Source organism: Fringilla coelebs (genome assembly GCF_963513975.1).
Source record: "Fringilla coelebs genome assembly, chromosome: 4".
NCBI classification, from domain to species: Eukaryota; Metazoa; Chordata; class Aves; order Passeriformes; family Fringillidae; genus Fringilla; species Fringilla coelebs.
In genome coordinates this window covers 55,953,766-55,965,515 of record NC_140032.1, presented here as the reverse complement: position 1 = coordinate 55,965,515, position 11,750 = coordinate 55,953,766, and positions in this window count along the sequence as shown.

Here is an 11,750-nt window from a genome sequence, read left to right as displayed (position 1 = left end):
TGAGGGCATAGCAGAGGCAGTACTTGCAGCTGATGCTCATCAACATGCAGGAGATGTTTGGCAGTTGGGTGAGAGTTGCAGACCAATGCTGCTCTTTGCTGCCTCCAGCTCAGATGAGAATTTCCATATGTTGGGTGTGACTTCAGAACTGTGCAGCCCTGGTTACTCCCACTGATGTGGATCCACATTCCCAGACTTGAGCAGCTTTGAAAGCCCAGCTCTAGGGCAGCCAGGAGGATAGGTCAGTGGGAAATGCATGTTACTTCGAAACGCTGAAGGAAGGCATCCAACCAATTAATGGTTTCACTCTTGACATTATTGCTATTACAAAAGAGGGATTGGGGATTGCATTTCTGAAAAATGTTGTAATTATTTTAAAAATTAATGGTAGCATTCATGTGATGGAAGAACAGTTCCCCCATTCCCCTGAATAAATATATAATGCATACATGGATTTTTTTTTTTACATCTTTTATCATTCAGAGCAACTGCAGTCAACATGGTAATGTGTAAACAATTTAAATTAAAAACCCCACAAATTTTAAAAAAGATTTTTTTTAGGAGGCTGCAAAATTTCTTAGGATTCACAAAGCAGATTTTACTCTTTGGTATGGCATGAACTTAGCCAATATATCTTTCCATAGAAGAGTTAAAGGTTGTATTTCTTAACTGTAATAGATAAAAATTGTAACAGCAAAGGAGGAAAATGTATTTGAAAATGGATTTTATTTACAGAACACACGGCTTAAAATACTCCTTTAATATGTCTTGTCATAAGTAGTACATTGGTTCAAAATAAAAAATAGGAGTAAACAGTTACCTTTCTGCAGATCATCCTCTTCCCATTGTTGTTCCTGCATCTCCAGGAGGATACAGGCTCACTGTCTAGGACATGGCTTCTGAAAAGCAATAATTAAATCACACACAAACTCTTCCACCTGACTCTGGTCATCACCTCCTTAGGATGGGAAATCGGTGCACTGCTCCCAGAGCGTGGTTGCTTGTAAACATCTTTATATGGGATTCAGAAAGTCTGAGTTTGGGAGTTTTCTTAACATAACCATCAAATAAATATGTCAGCAGTGAATCGAGATGCCAAAACCCAACTTTTCTTCTTCTATATACAAAGCATATTCATTTAGAGTAGGACACACAACTTGTTTTGGAGAGGACACCTAAATCCAGGTCTTAGCCCTGCAAAATGTTACTGCTTTTTCATCAGAGAACTATAGAATAATTTGGGTTGGAAGAGACTTAAAGATGTTCGAGTTTCAATCCCTCTGCCATGAACAGGAACACCTTCCACCAGACCACACTGCTCGGAGCTCCATCCAGTCCTGCCTTGAACCCTTCCAGGGATGGAGAGCCAACAACTGTTCCAGTACCTCACCACCCTCACAATAAAGAATTTCTTCTTAATATCCAATCTAATTATTTTAGCTAAAAGACATTAAGAATAGAAGAATTAATAGAAAAGAGCAGTAAAGTTTTCTTTATAGAGTAAACTTAAAAATAGCCAGCAGGGTACATGTATATCAGATTGATTCTGGGACAGAAAAATCATCATGGTGTGAAGGCATTTCAAAACCAAAACTTTTGACAAAGTTTCTAGTATTTTCTGACATTGCTTGTTTGGTAGTGGAGCTGAAGAAGAAAGGAAATTTCCAATAAAAATAGCCTCTTTTAAGAGACACTCAAATAATTTAAAAAAATTGAAATGCCATGATTTATGTTCTTTCACTATCCTCCCCCCTTTCCCAAACAGTTCCAACTGTGGTAACACAGTCTCTTGGGATGCAATCCTGCTGGAATTGTTTGAGGCACCTGCTCCAGAGGAATGCAAGGGCATTATGTAGGCTTGTTTCCACAGATGTTCTTTAATGTCAGCACAAATTTATACTTCAGTGCTCTGTGTTGGGCAGTGTTCAGGGGAAGAAAGCTCTCTGCAATCCAATATTAGAACTTCTTCCAGACTGCAGCTCCAGGAGCTGTAGTTACATGCTGGAGAACAGATGTTCTTCCTCAGTTCTTGGACTTCTTGCATTGTGACATTTCTAATTCATGGTCTAGTGAAGTAATATGGTTCAGAGTAATGCTATAAAATAATTTAGCAGCAAACCAGGAGTTGTGGTTGTACCTGTTTATTACCCAAAGCTAATTCCTGCTGCCTACTCTTGTAGACCCTAGCTTAGGACCTAAACTCTTTTTCAAAAGGAATAAAAGTTTTCATTTGCAGTTCTAGTAAGCATGTGTTTGTATTCACATCAAAACTGCACATGTATTGCTGGCTTGTGCTACTGATATATTATGCTTTGTTTTTGATGCCAAAACAGTCACTGTCAAATTGGATAATTCTCCTATACTGCTTTTATAAATGATCTGGATGCAGGAATGGAATGCCCACTGAATAAGTTCGCTGGTAATGCTAAACTAGGAGAGGCTGTGGAGTCCCTCGAGGGCAGAGAGCTGTAGATAGACTACAGAGCTGGGCAATCACCTCTGTAAGAAATTGAACAGACCCAGTGCTGGATTCTCCACGTGGCATGGGGTAATACTGGTTATATGTTCAAAGTGGGGGGTGAGAGCTGGAGAGCAGCCCAGCAGAAAGAGATCTGGGGGTCTGGGTTGATGACTGTGAGCCAACAGTGTGTCCTGGCAGCAGGTTCTATCTAGGCACTGAGGTTTATTGAGAGGAATATGGTCTCACTCTGAGAGGAGTGGAGAAAACGTGCAGGTTCTACACACAGGGCCCTTTGGTCCTGCTGGTCTATTGCAAATTATTGTAAACTGTTCCTTTAAGATGTTGCTCAGACTTAGATTAAATGCTTAATCTCTAGGCAGCTGCAGTTTCCTGAGGTGAAAGCTGCCCTTGGCTAGCATTTTTTACAAGCACAAAGTGGCAGATCAACACCACAAATTCCATTAGAACTATCTACTTAATTCCCTGAAATTTTTCTGCTGCTAAGTCAACATTTCTCCATTTTGAAGGCCAGTTGCAATTTATGTATCATTATTAGGTAGGTACTTGAAATGAAATAAAAGCAGCAGTAAGAGCTCAAATTGCTGTTCTGTTCCACTCCATCTCTCTGGATTAGACTTTACAAATACCTGACTAAATTATCTACCAGGATGTGTCCTGTTCAAAGTAGGTGTTTATTGTGATGATTTCTGTTCCATCAAGGCATGAAAAATGAAGCTCGGGGCTCTTTTTGTGTGGTGTTCTGTAGACAAGGTCAGCTCATCTGGTAAAGCAAAGTGGAAACATGACTCATCAAATATAAAGCAAAGGCTCAAAGGCTGTGCTTCCCAGAGGCAGCCTCACAGAAATACTCATGTGTAAGGGATCAGTAAAGATAGACAGATAGGCAGATAGATAGATAGATAGATAGATAGACAGATAGATAGATAGATAGATAGATAGATAGATAGATAGATAGATAAGATAGGTAGATAGATGATAGATAGATAGATAGATAGATAGATAGATAGATAGATAGATAGATAAGATAGGTAGATAGATAGATAGATAGATAGATAGATAGATAGATAGATAGATAGATAGATAAGATAGGTAGATAGATAGATTAGATAGATAGATAGATAGATAGACAGATTAGATAGATAGATAATAGATAGATAGATAGATAGATAGATAGATAGATAGATAGATAGATGATCAATAGATAGATGATAGATAGATAGAATGGAGAGTTTAACCCATGAGGTATGTAGAGATACACAATGAGTTCAGCGGCCCACCAACTGTTTTTTTCATTTGCTTGTTCCTTCAGGCAATGAACAAATGCCATCTCTGTGGAACAGCAGATGCCTGATGCTTCAGAGAACCATGTATGGACCAGTTTAAAAAATTTGTTGGATACCACTTTTTTTGTTTGTTTGTTCTCTTTGTGGATAAGGCCGGCTACTATGAGCTAGGGCAATATAGAAGACATATCTTTTTAAAAATTGTCCAGCCCAGATGCTTCCTCACTATTTGAGGCATCCATGCTTAGAAATCAGTGCACTATCCAAACTCATTTATTCCATCCTTCTAATCTTACTTGCATAAATGGATTATCTAGATCATATTTTTGAGGTACTAAACTGTGTTAAAAATTTAATAGGTAATTATCACTTTATTGAGTCTGTCTGTTTACTAGAATATTTTGTAGACTCTTAATAACCCTGAAGACATTACAACATAGTAAAAAGTATTTCAGTGGCTTACCTATAATGACCTTTACTGAGACAAATAGAATATTTTACGGTGTAAATTTGGGACCAGTATTTCAAAGACAGTGCAAACTTTATCTGTTTGCCTTTCCTGAACAAGCTGGGAATTAGTTCACTGCCTCAGACATCCTGCAGCTATTTCTCTTCTCTCATCACTGCAGAACTCCGAACAGAAATCTTCTGATCAACAGGAAGGGGAGGGAATTCACTTTAGTGCTGAATTAATGGGACCAGCAAAATTTGTGTAAGATTTAACAACCAAGTGAGGGGAAGCCACATTTCTATCATGGAAGAAAATGAAAGGCAGCAGTAGCAGAGTTAGACTTTATTAGGTCTTTCTGGAGACAGAGTTTAATAATAGCTGGTAAAATAACAGAGTTAATACTAACCTGTATCATCTGAAAGCACAGAGACAAGGTTTATTTTTCCAGTCATTTCTTTGCCCGCTGACAAGTGATGTCTGGTTACATTGCTCATTAGTTCTTTGAAACATGCTTCAAACTACATTTAAAAGAGGATGAGAGTCACAGAGAAGTGGGCAAAGCTAGCAGAAAAGGCAGTGTCTGACTCATCTATTGACACATGAAGTTCTGCACAGTGTCATGAAAGTTTCTAAAATTGAGACAAGTAACACATATTTAAATGCTATTTATTTTATAAATTGGTATAGACAGGTAAAGCCAATCCATCACTATTAAAATCACAGAATTTGGTACATTAGAATGTACAAAAAATAATACAGTCAGGAGGCCATGTGCCTTCATGCTAGTTGTGGTTAGATGGTTGCCATTTGGGACAAATGCTCTACTTGTGAGCCATTTGCCCCATCTCCCTATTTCAGGAACACTCCCAAATTTTGTCACCTTTTTTGAAACTTTTATTCCCCCATCTGTGTTGGAAAATGGCACCTATGACAGCTTGGGGTAGGACTAGTGTTTGAAGATAGACATCCAGCCCTTCCAGTCAGCCTTAGTGGTGAGCAAGAAAACCCATAAAGCCCATGGGGCAGCTGGGCACCCCTGGGCATCCTGATGGAGCTTTGTCTCTGACCCCTTCATGGCTGGTTTGGCTTGTTCCTAGATGGACATCTGGAACCCTGAGTGGGCCATAGCTCCCTTCCCACCCCTGCAGTTTCTCAAGTGCTTGAGGAGGGTTATTGCTTTGCCCTGAAGCCAGGGCATTTTAGAGAAAATCATGGCAGCAATGGACAACAGAGCAGACAGTTCAGGTAGGGTTAAAGTATTCATTCGTTGACATCACTACAGAATTCCTGTAGAACATAACTGGCTTGAAATAATATTATCTTTTAGATTTATTGCACTTTTAATTATGCTGTCCTAAACATGCAGCACTGTCATAGCCTATACATTGAGCCCTGCAGCTAGATAGGATTAACTTGAAACGCAACCAAAAATCATATTTTTACACTCAGAAAATCTTTTTTACCTGGGAAAAAATGTTTTATGATGCTTCACTATATCTGGGGAAGTATATATAATTATAAGTTTCAAATTTCTGACAGCAGCAAGAATAAATTTATCCCTTCCCCCTTTTTTTTTTTTTTTTAATTTTTAGGCCTACACATTTCTACAGTAAATCAATGAAAGTGTTTAAAAAAAGAAAAGAGGAAGAGAGAGGAGAAGCTTCATTGCTTGACTCTCTGCATCCCATGGAAACCGTAACAAGTTTGGAAACCATGAAGGTTTGCCCTAAAATATCTGTTAAGCAAGATTTCAAATACTCCAGTGTTGTCTTTTTCCCAACCTGGAAAAGAAACTCGAGATAATTTTAGTAAGGCGGTAATATAAAAGGGGATCTTTATTTGAAGGCCTCCAGAAGCCTGGAGTTACGGAAAGATATCCACAAACACCCACCCTCCCCAGGGGTGAGTACATTTTTATAGGTTTTAGGAAATTAGTATAATTGATAAAAAGCACTGATTAGGAGGACAAGTGGTGATGCAATTCCCCCGTTCAGCACCAGTTGCACTTTGTCCATGAAATGGATCTCCAAGAGCTGTTCCTGGCCTTGCTTCCCAGCAAGAACCAAGATAGCACTGGGGCCTTGTATCCCCTGTGGCTTGGAGCTCTGGAATTTATTTTGTACTGGGAAAACTAGCTACTAATGCAATAGGTGACAGAGTTGCAAATATATGAGTGAAGAATACAGAGAACATAGAAAAGAAAAAAAGGCAAACCCCAAATGGTATGACCAGAAGGTAAATCCATGAAACAGCTTCTACCAAGGACTTAGATCTTCCCAGGACCTCCCAGAAATCCGTACTTAACCCTCCTCATTCCTTCCCTGCAGTGTCCTTGGCCACCTGGCTAACTCAGAAGGCGCAGTCTGTATCTCCAGCCCCTTTTGGGCTTTGGCATGAGCCATTGGGGGTGTTTTACAGAGCCTCTAAGTCTGTGAAGGCATTTTGTCCCAGCTGACCTGTGAAGCATTGAAACTGAGGTTTAAATTTGGGTATCTGCATACCAAGAGCTTCCTCCTGTCCTCAAGGCCCTCCTGACCTGCTTGGTCTCCCTGAGTGCGGCTCCTTCCTCGTGTCAGGCTGAAGGACAGTCAGACACAAGGGAGGTTTGGATAGAATGGCACAAAGGCTGAGGACTTGGGGCTCTGGGAAGATCAAACTCAAAATGGACCCCTCCTGCATTCAGGCGAGGGAGAATTGGCACTGCATACGACTCTATGTGATGAACCTTTGATACCTCCACCTTTATGGTAATTCCTGTTAAAAAAAAAATTAAAATTATTGGTTCTGTCAGTCTGTTTTTCTTCACTCAACATTTCTCTTGAGGAGACCACTCTTTCTTGACCACCCTGTGCTGTATCTTCAATAATTTGGTGAAAGGAAGGTGAGAAGGAAGTGAAAATATCAGGCTTGGGATCAGGCTGAGTGCTTCTACTGAAAAGTAGTGACAGTCTGAGGCAGCCATGCACTGTTTCCATTGTCAAGGTTGTGATGTGCTGTGCTGTTGTGTGGAAATACACAGTGGAGCTAATACCTTTGGCCTTGTCCTTGTGTCTAAACAGAAATGAGTAGATACTTTGCTAAGCTCTAACCCCAGGTCATGTCTGCCTGGTGGAGAAATGCACTACTATGTGGCACTGATTTGCATGATGCAGGACCCACGTGTAATGCTAAGCTAAAAAGACTTTCCAGCTTCTCAACACTGTTCCTGGGCAAATCCATGTTCTGGAATAATATGTGCTGGGTTTCTTTACGTTCTGAAGCCCCATCCAACAGTGAGCCTGTTGTTTAAGTCTTCTCTTACAGTGAATCTGGTGTTTGCTTTTGTAATAATGACTGTCAATATCAGCTTTTTGTAGCTGCGTGTGGCAAGGAAATCTTTCATAACTAGTGGGGCCCTATTTCAATTTCAGTTATAGTAGTAAGGTTATGCTGGCAAAAATTAGTAAGATTGTGAAGACAGATTTAATAAGGTAATGAGGATAACATACATTTAACATATTATCCAAAATGTACTTTGTTTATTAACAGCAAAGGGGGCTACAGGGAAACAGGGCAGGGATTCTTTGTCAGGAACTGTAGGGATAGAACAAGGAGGAACGAGCACAAACTGACAGAGGGGAAATTTAGGTTAGATTTTAGGAAGAAAATATTTTCTTTGCTGTGAGGATGGTGAGATGCTGGAACAGGTTGCATGAGGGTGGCCAGGGAGGTGGTGAATGCCCCATCTCTGGAAGTGTTCAAGGCTGGGTTGGATGGGGCTTTGAGCAACCTGGACTAGTGGCAGGTCCCTTCCCAGGGCAGAGGGTTTGGACATGGATGTTCCCAAAGGTCCCTTCCAACCCTTAAACTTCTATGCTTCTATAACAGAGCTCTGATTTCATTATTTTAATGGTTTTGACATTAGAGATTTTCATTATTTTTGTTTGTTTCTGGAGCAAAACCAGACAAAAAAAAAGGCAAAGAAAAAAGTTCTTTTTTTAATATAAACTCTACACTGCCCTAAAATTAACAGAACCTATTGAGGCAGGAGCATTACCCTATGTGTGGTCAGCTCAGGATGGACAATGTGGATGTGAAGTCCCTCTCCAGGGCACATTCATCTCTCTAGGACAGAACTATTAGGAAAAGTGAGACCCTGTATTCCTTCAGGGGTTTCTCTGGAAAGCAGGTTTAAATTCCTGTTCCTCCATCAACTTCCTTTTGTCAAAAATCACTGCTCTGAGGCACATATAATGAAATATGCAAAGATTTGACAGTCACACTGTCATCGTGATTTACTACATACACTGAGATTATTTCTGATGGTACAGGAATATTCATGTTGGAACACCACAGTGTCCCTCTTTCCCAGCTGTTTTTTTATTGTGGAAGTTCTGGCAAGCAGTAATATCATCTGGGAATACAATAACATGATCTGGGAAATTGAAGAAAATTGTTCTTGTGCTGAAAATAAACATAACTGCTGTCCACGGCAGTGTATTAAATTCAGAAATTGCAAAGAAATTTTCTTTGAATTTTGAAGTAATCAACTTGCCTTTCTTGTAGTTATTACTCAGTTCAAAACAGCCAAAAATATTTATAAATTGTGTGACCAGATAAAAAAAAACAAGTGCCTTTATGATGTTGCTAATTTAAATGGAAAGCCAAATCCCAAAATTATTTTCAATTGAAGAGAAATTCAAATTTATATTTAAGTGATTGCAAAAATTAAAGGACAAATATTATTTCATATTGGATGTTAAGAGACAGAGATAAGTAGGGAAAAATTGGTAATTACTTGGATAGAATTAATGAAAATTAATAAAAATTAATGTGTCCTTTTGCAAGATTTTATTGCTTAATTACTCCTTGCTTTACCTACCAAGAGATAGCATGAGACTGTAAATAAGTGCTGTGTTGTTACCTTTAGAATTATAGTGTTAAATGTTGGCAGAACTTCAGTTGACTTGACTAGTTTATCTGTTTTGACTGTTTGGGGTTTTTTTTTGTTTATTTAAAAAATCTTATTGAAATACATTATTTGTTTCAGTTTTACAAGATACTGTGACTGGCTGTTCTGCAAAACACAAGTCAGATGTGCCATTAGGGCTGTGTGTAAAGTCAGGATATTATCTACAAATCATCTGAAGTGATTTGCAATAGTCTGCAGAACAACTGCTACCAGCAGCGGAAGGACACAAATAATCCTGGATGTGACAGCTCATCGATTCCTTTGTCAAGTCCACAATGAAAGGATGAGAAGTGGAGGCATTTCATTGCTGTATGTGGAGGGAGTGAATATGTTAAAATAAAAAAGGAAAATAGATATTGATCGCACACACACAAAAAAAATAGCACTGAAACATAAAATCGTGGGCTAACCTGGTTTTATTTAAAAGGAAGATTGAGCCCAAGGAGGTCAAAGTTTGGGAGCAGGAATTCATGTCACCAACAGTTCATGACATGAATAAGCACAGAGAGTAAGACTGAAATGCAAACTGATGGAAAATAGACAGCTGAAACATCAGGATGTATGGGGGTAAAGGAAGGATTGCCAAGAATCAAGCTATGCTAGATTTTGATAAAAGATTGGTGCTAGTACTCAAAGGTTTGTCCCTTTGAAACAAAGGAGCAATGGAGTGATGCTGAACACAGATGGGATGTAAATTTAGGTTGGCCTGGTGTTTTGTCTCAGGTTTTTTATGGTGGTCTGGAACTGAAGCAGAGATTTAAAATGACAGTGTATGGACAGAAAGGAAATGCCCCTCTTGGAGAAGAGAGTTTTACTTTGGGAGTTTGTTGAATACTAACTGAAGGTGAAAGGTGAGCTGATCAGCTCTGCAAGTCCTGAACATCCCTCTCACAAAACTGCCAACTCAGTAGCAAAGATCTTTAACAAATCTCCCAACGTGACTTGAGGAATAACTGAAGAGATATTTAATTTTAAAAAGAAGGAGGTAGAACACCTTTGAGAGCTGTAAACACCTAAGTATGACCATAATGGCCTTTAAGGTTTTTGGAGGAACACATCACCAGAGACTGGAAGTGCTAGTCTGATAGGATGCATCAGAACAGGCTTGTAGTGGAGCAGATGGCTCAGATTGAGCTGGTAATTTTCTTTCATGGAATTATTAACACTTATGACATGAGAACTGGGGCAGACCAGCACTTTGGTAAAGCATTAAACATGGTGCCTTGGAAAAGGGCAGCTGGAAGAAAAGAGAAGAGCTGAGAGAGCAACACTGGCTGAAAGTTAAAATTATTCTTGTGCAAGAAATTCTGATATCCTGAAAAGCTCTCGTTAATTTCAGACCAAAATTTTTTGTTTGCTTGTTTGTTTGTGTTTCTCTTTTAGCAGGAGAGAAAAGTAATTGTGATGGTGCAACATTCAGAACATTTTGGTTTGCTTCTGAACTGAAAATAAGCTTGGGAGCACAGGATCATAAATGTCCTGTATTCCCTAACCTTCTAAAGATGAATAAAGAAGCACTGGGCACCCTGGGAGCCTGTTGTTAGAAAAAAAAAAATAGGTGGATACAGCCAGGCCTACATTTCATCAGAAATTCACAAAAACTTTTTCATCAGAAAACCCCTGTGGTTTTCTAATATGTTTCTTCTCCAGTGACCCTGACTCATCCTCAGACTTGGAATTTCATTCAGCCAGGTTTGAGGCAGATTTTGACTTCAACTGTGACCCTGCTGGGTCTTGGTTGTAGTTTCTACAGGGGATTCTGAAGAAAAAGGAAAGCTGGGGTTTTCTGTGAGTGGAATGAGCTAATCCTCTCAGCGCAAACTGTTTATTTACTTTTCCATTGCTGCTCCAATATAGCTGCCTTCATTTGGCTTCTTTGCTTTATTTAAAATAATAGAACCAACCATCTTGAGTGTGTGATCACATACAGGACAACCAGGGATCAGGCTGAGCCAGCAGGGCTAGGAAAGTTTAGAAAAGTTTAGGAAGGGCAGGTCCTGCCTCACCAACCTGAACTTTTATGACCAAATGGCCCATCCAGTGGGTGGAGGAAAGGCTGTGGATGTGTCTGCCTGGACTTCAGCAAAGCCTTGGATACTGTCAGGAGACCTTATCTCTCTCTACAACTCCCTGAAAGGAGGTTGCAGCCAGGGGGGGTTGGTGTCCTCTCCCAGCTGACCAGTGACAGGATGAGAGGACATGGCCTCAAGCTGTGCCAGGGGAGGTTCAGGTTGCACATCAGGAAGAATTGCTTCAAAGAAGGGGTCCTTAAACATTGAAATGGGCTGCTCAGGGAGGTGGTAGAATCATCATCATCTCTGGGAGCGTTCAAGAAATGTGGTTGAGTTGACAAGGTGGTGATCAAAGGTGATCTCAGAGGTCTCTTCCAACCGAAACAATTCTGTGATTCTGCAGCTGTGCTCAGACTCCCTTAGAAAAATGTTACCCTGAAAGCAATTATAGCACAATTTGGTTAAAATAGAATAACAGGATAACTGAATTATCTTTAGGATCATTTAAAAGAAAAGGAATATGAAGGGCTTGCCCACAGCCCTATGATGTCTGCTTCTTCATAATTTCCTG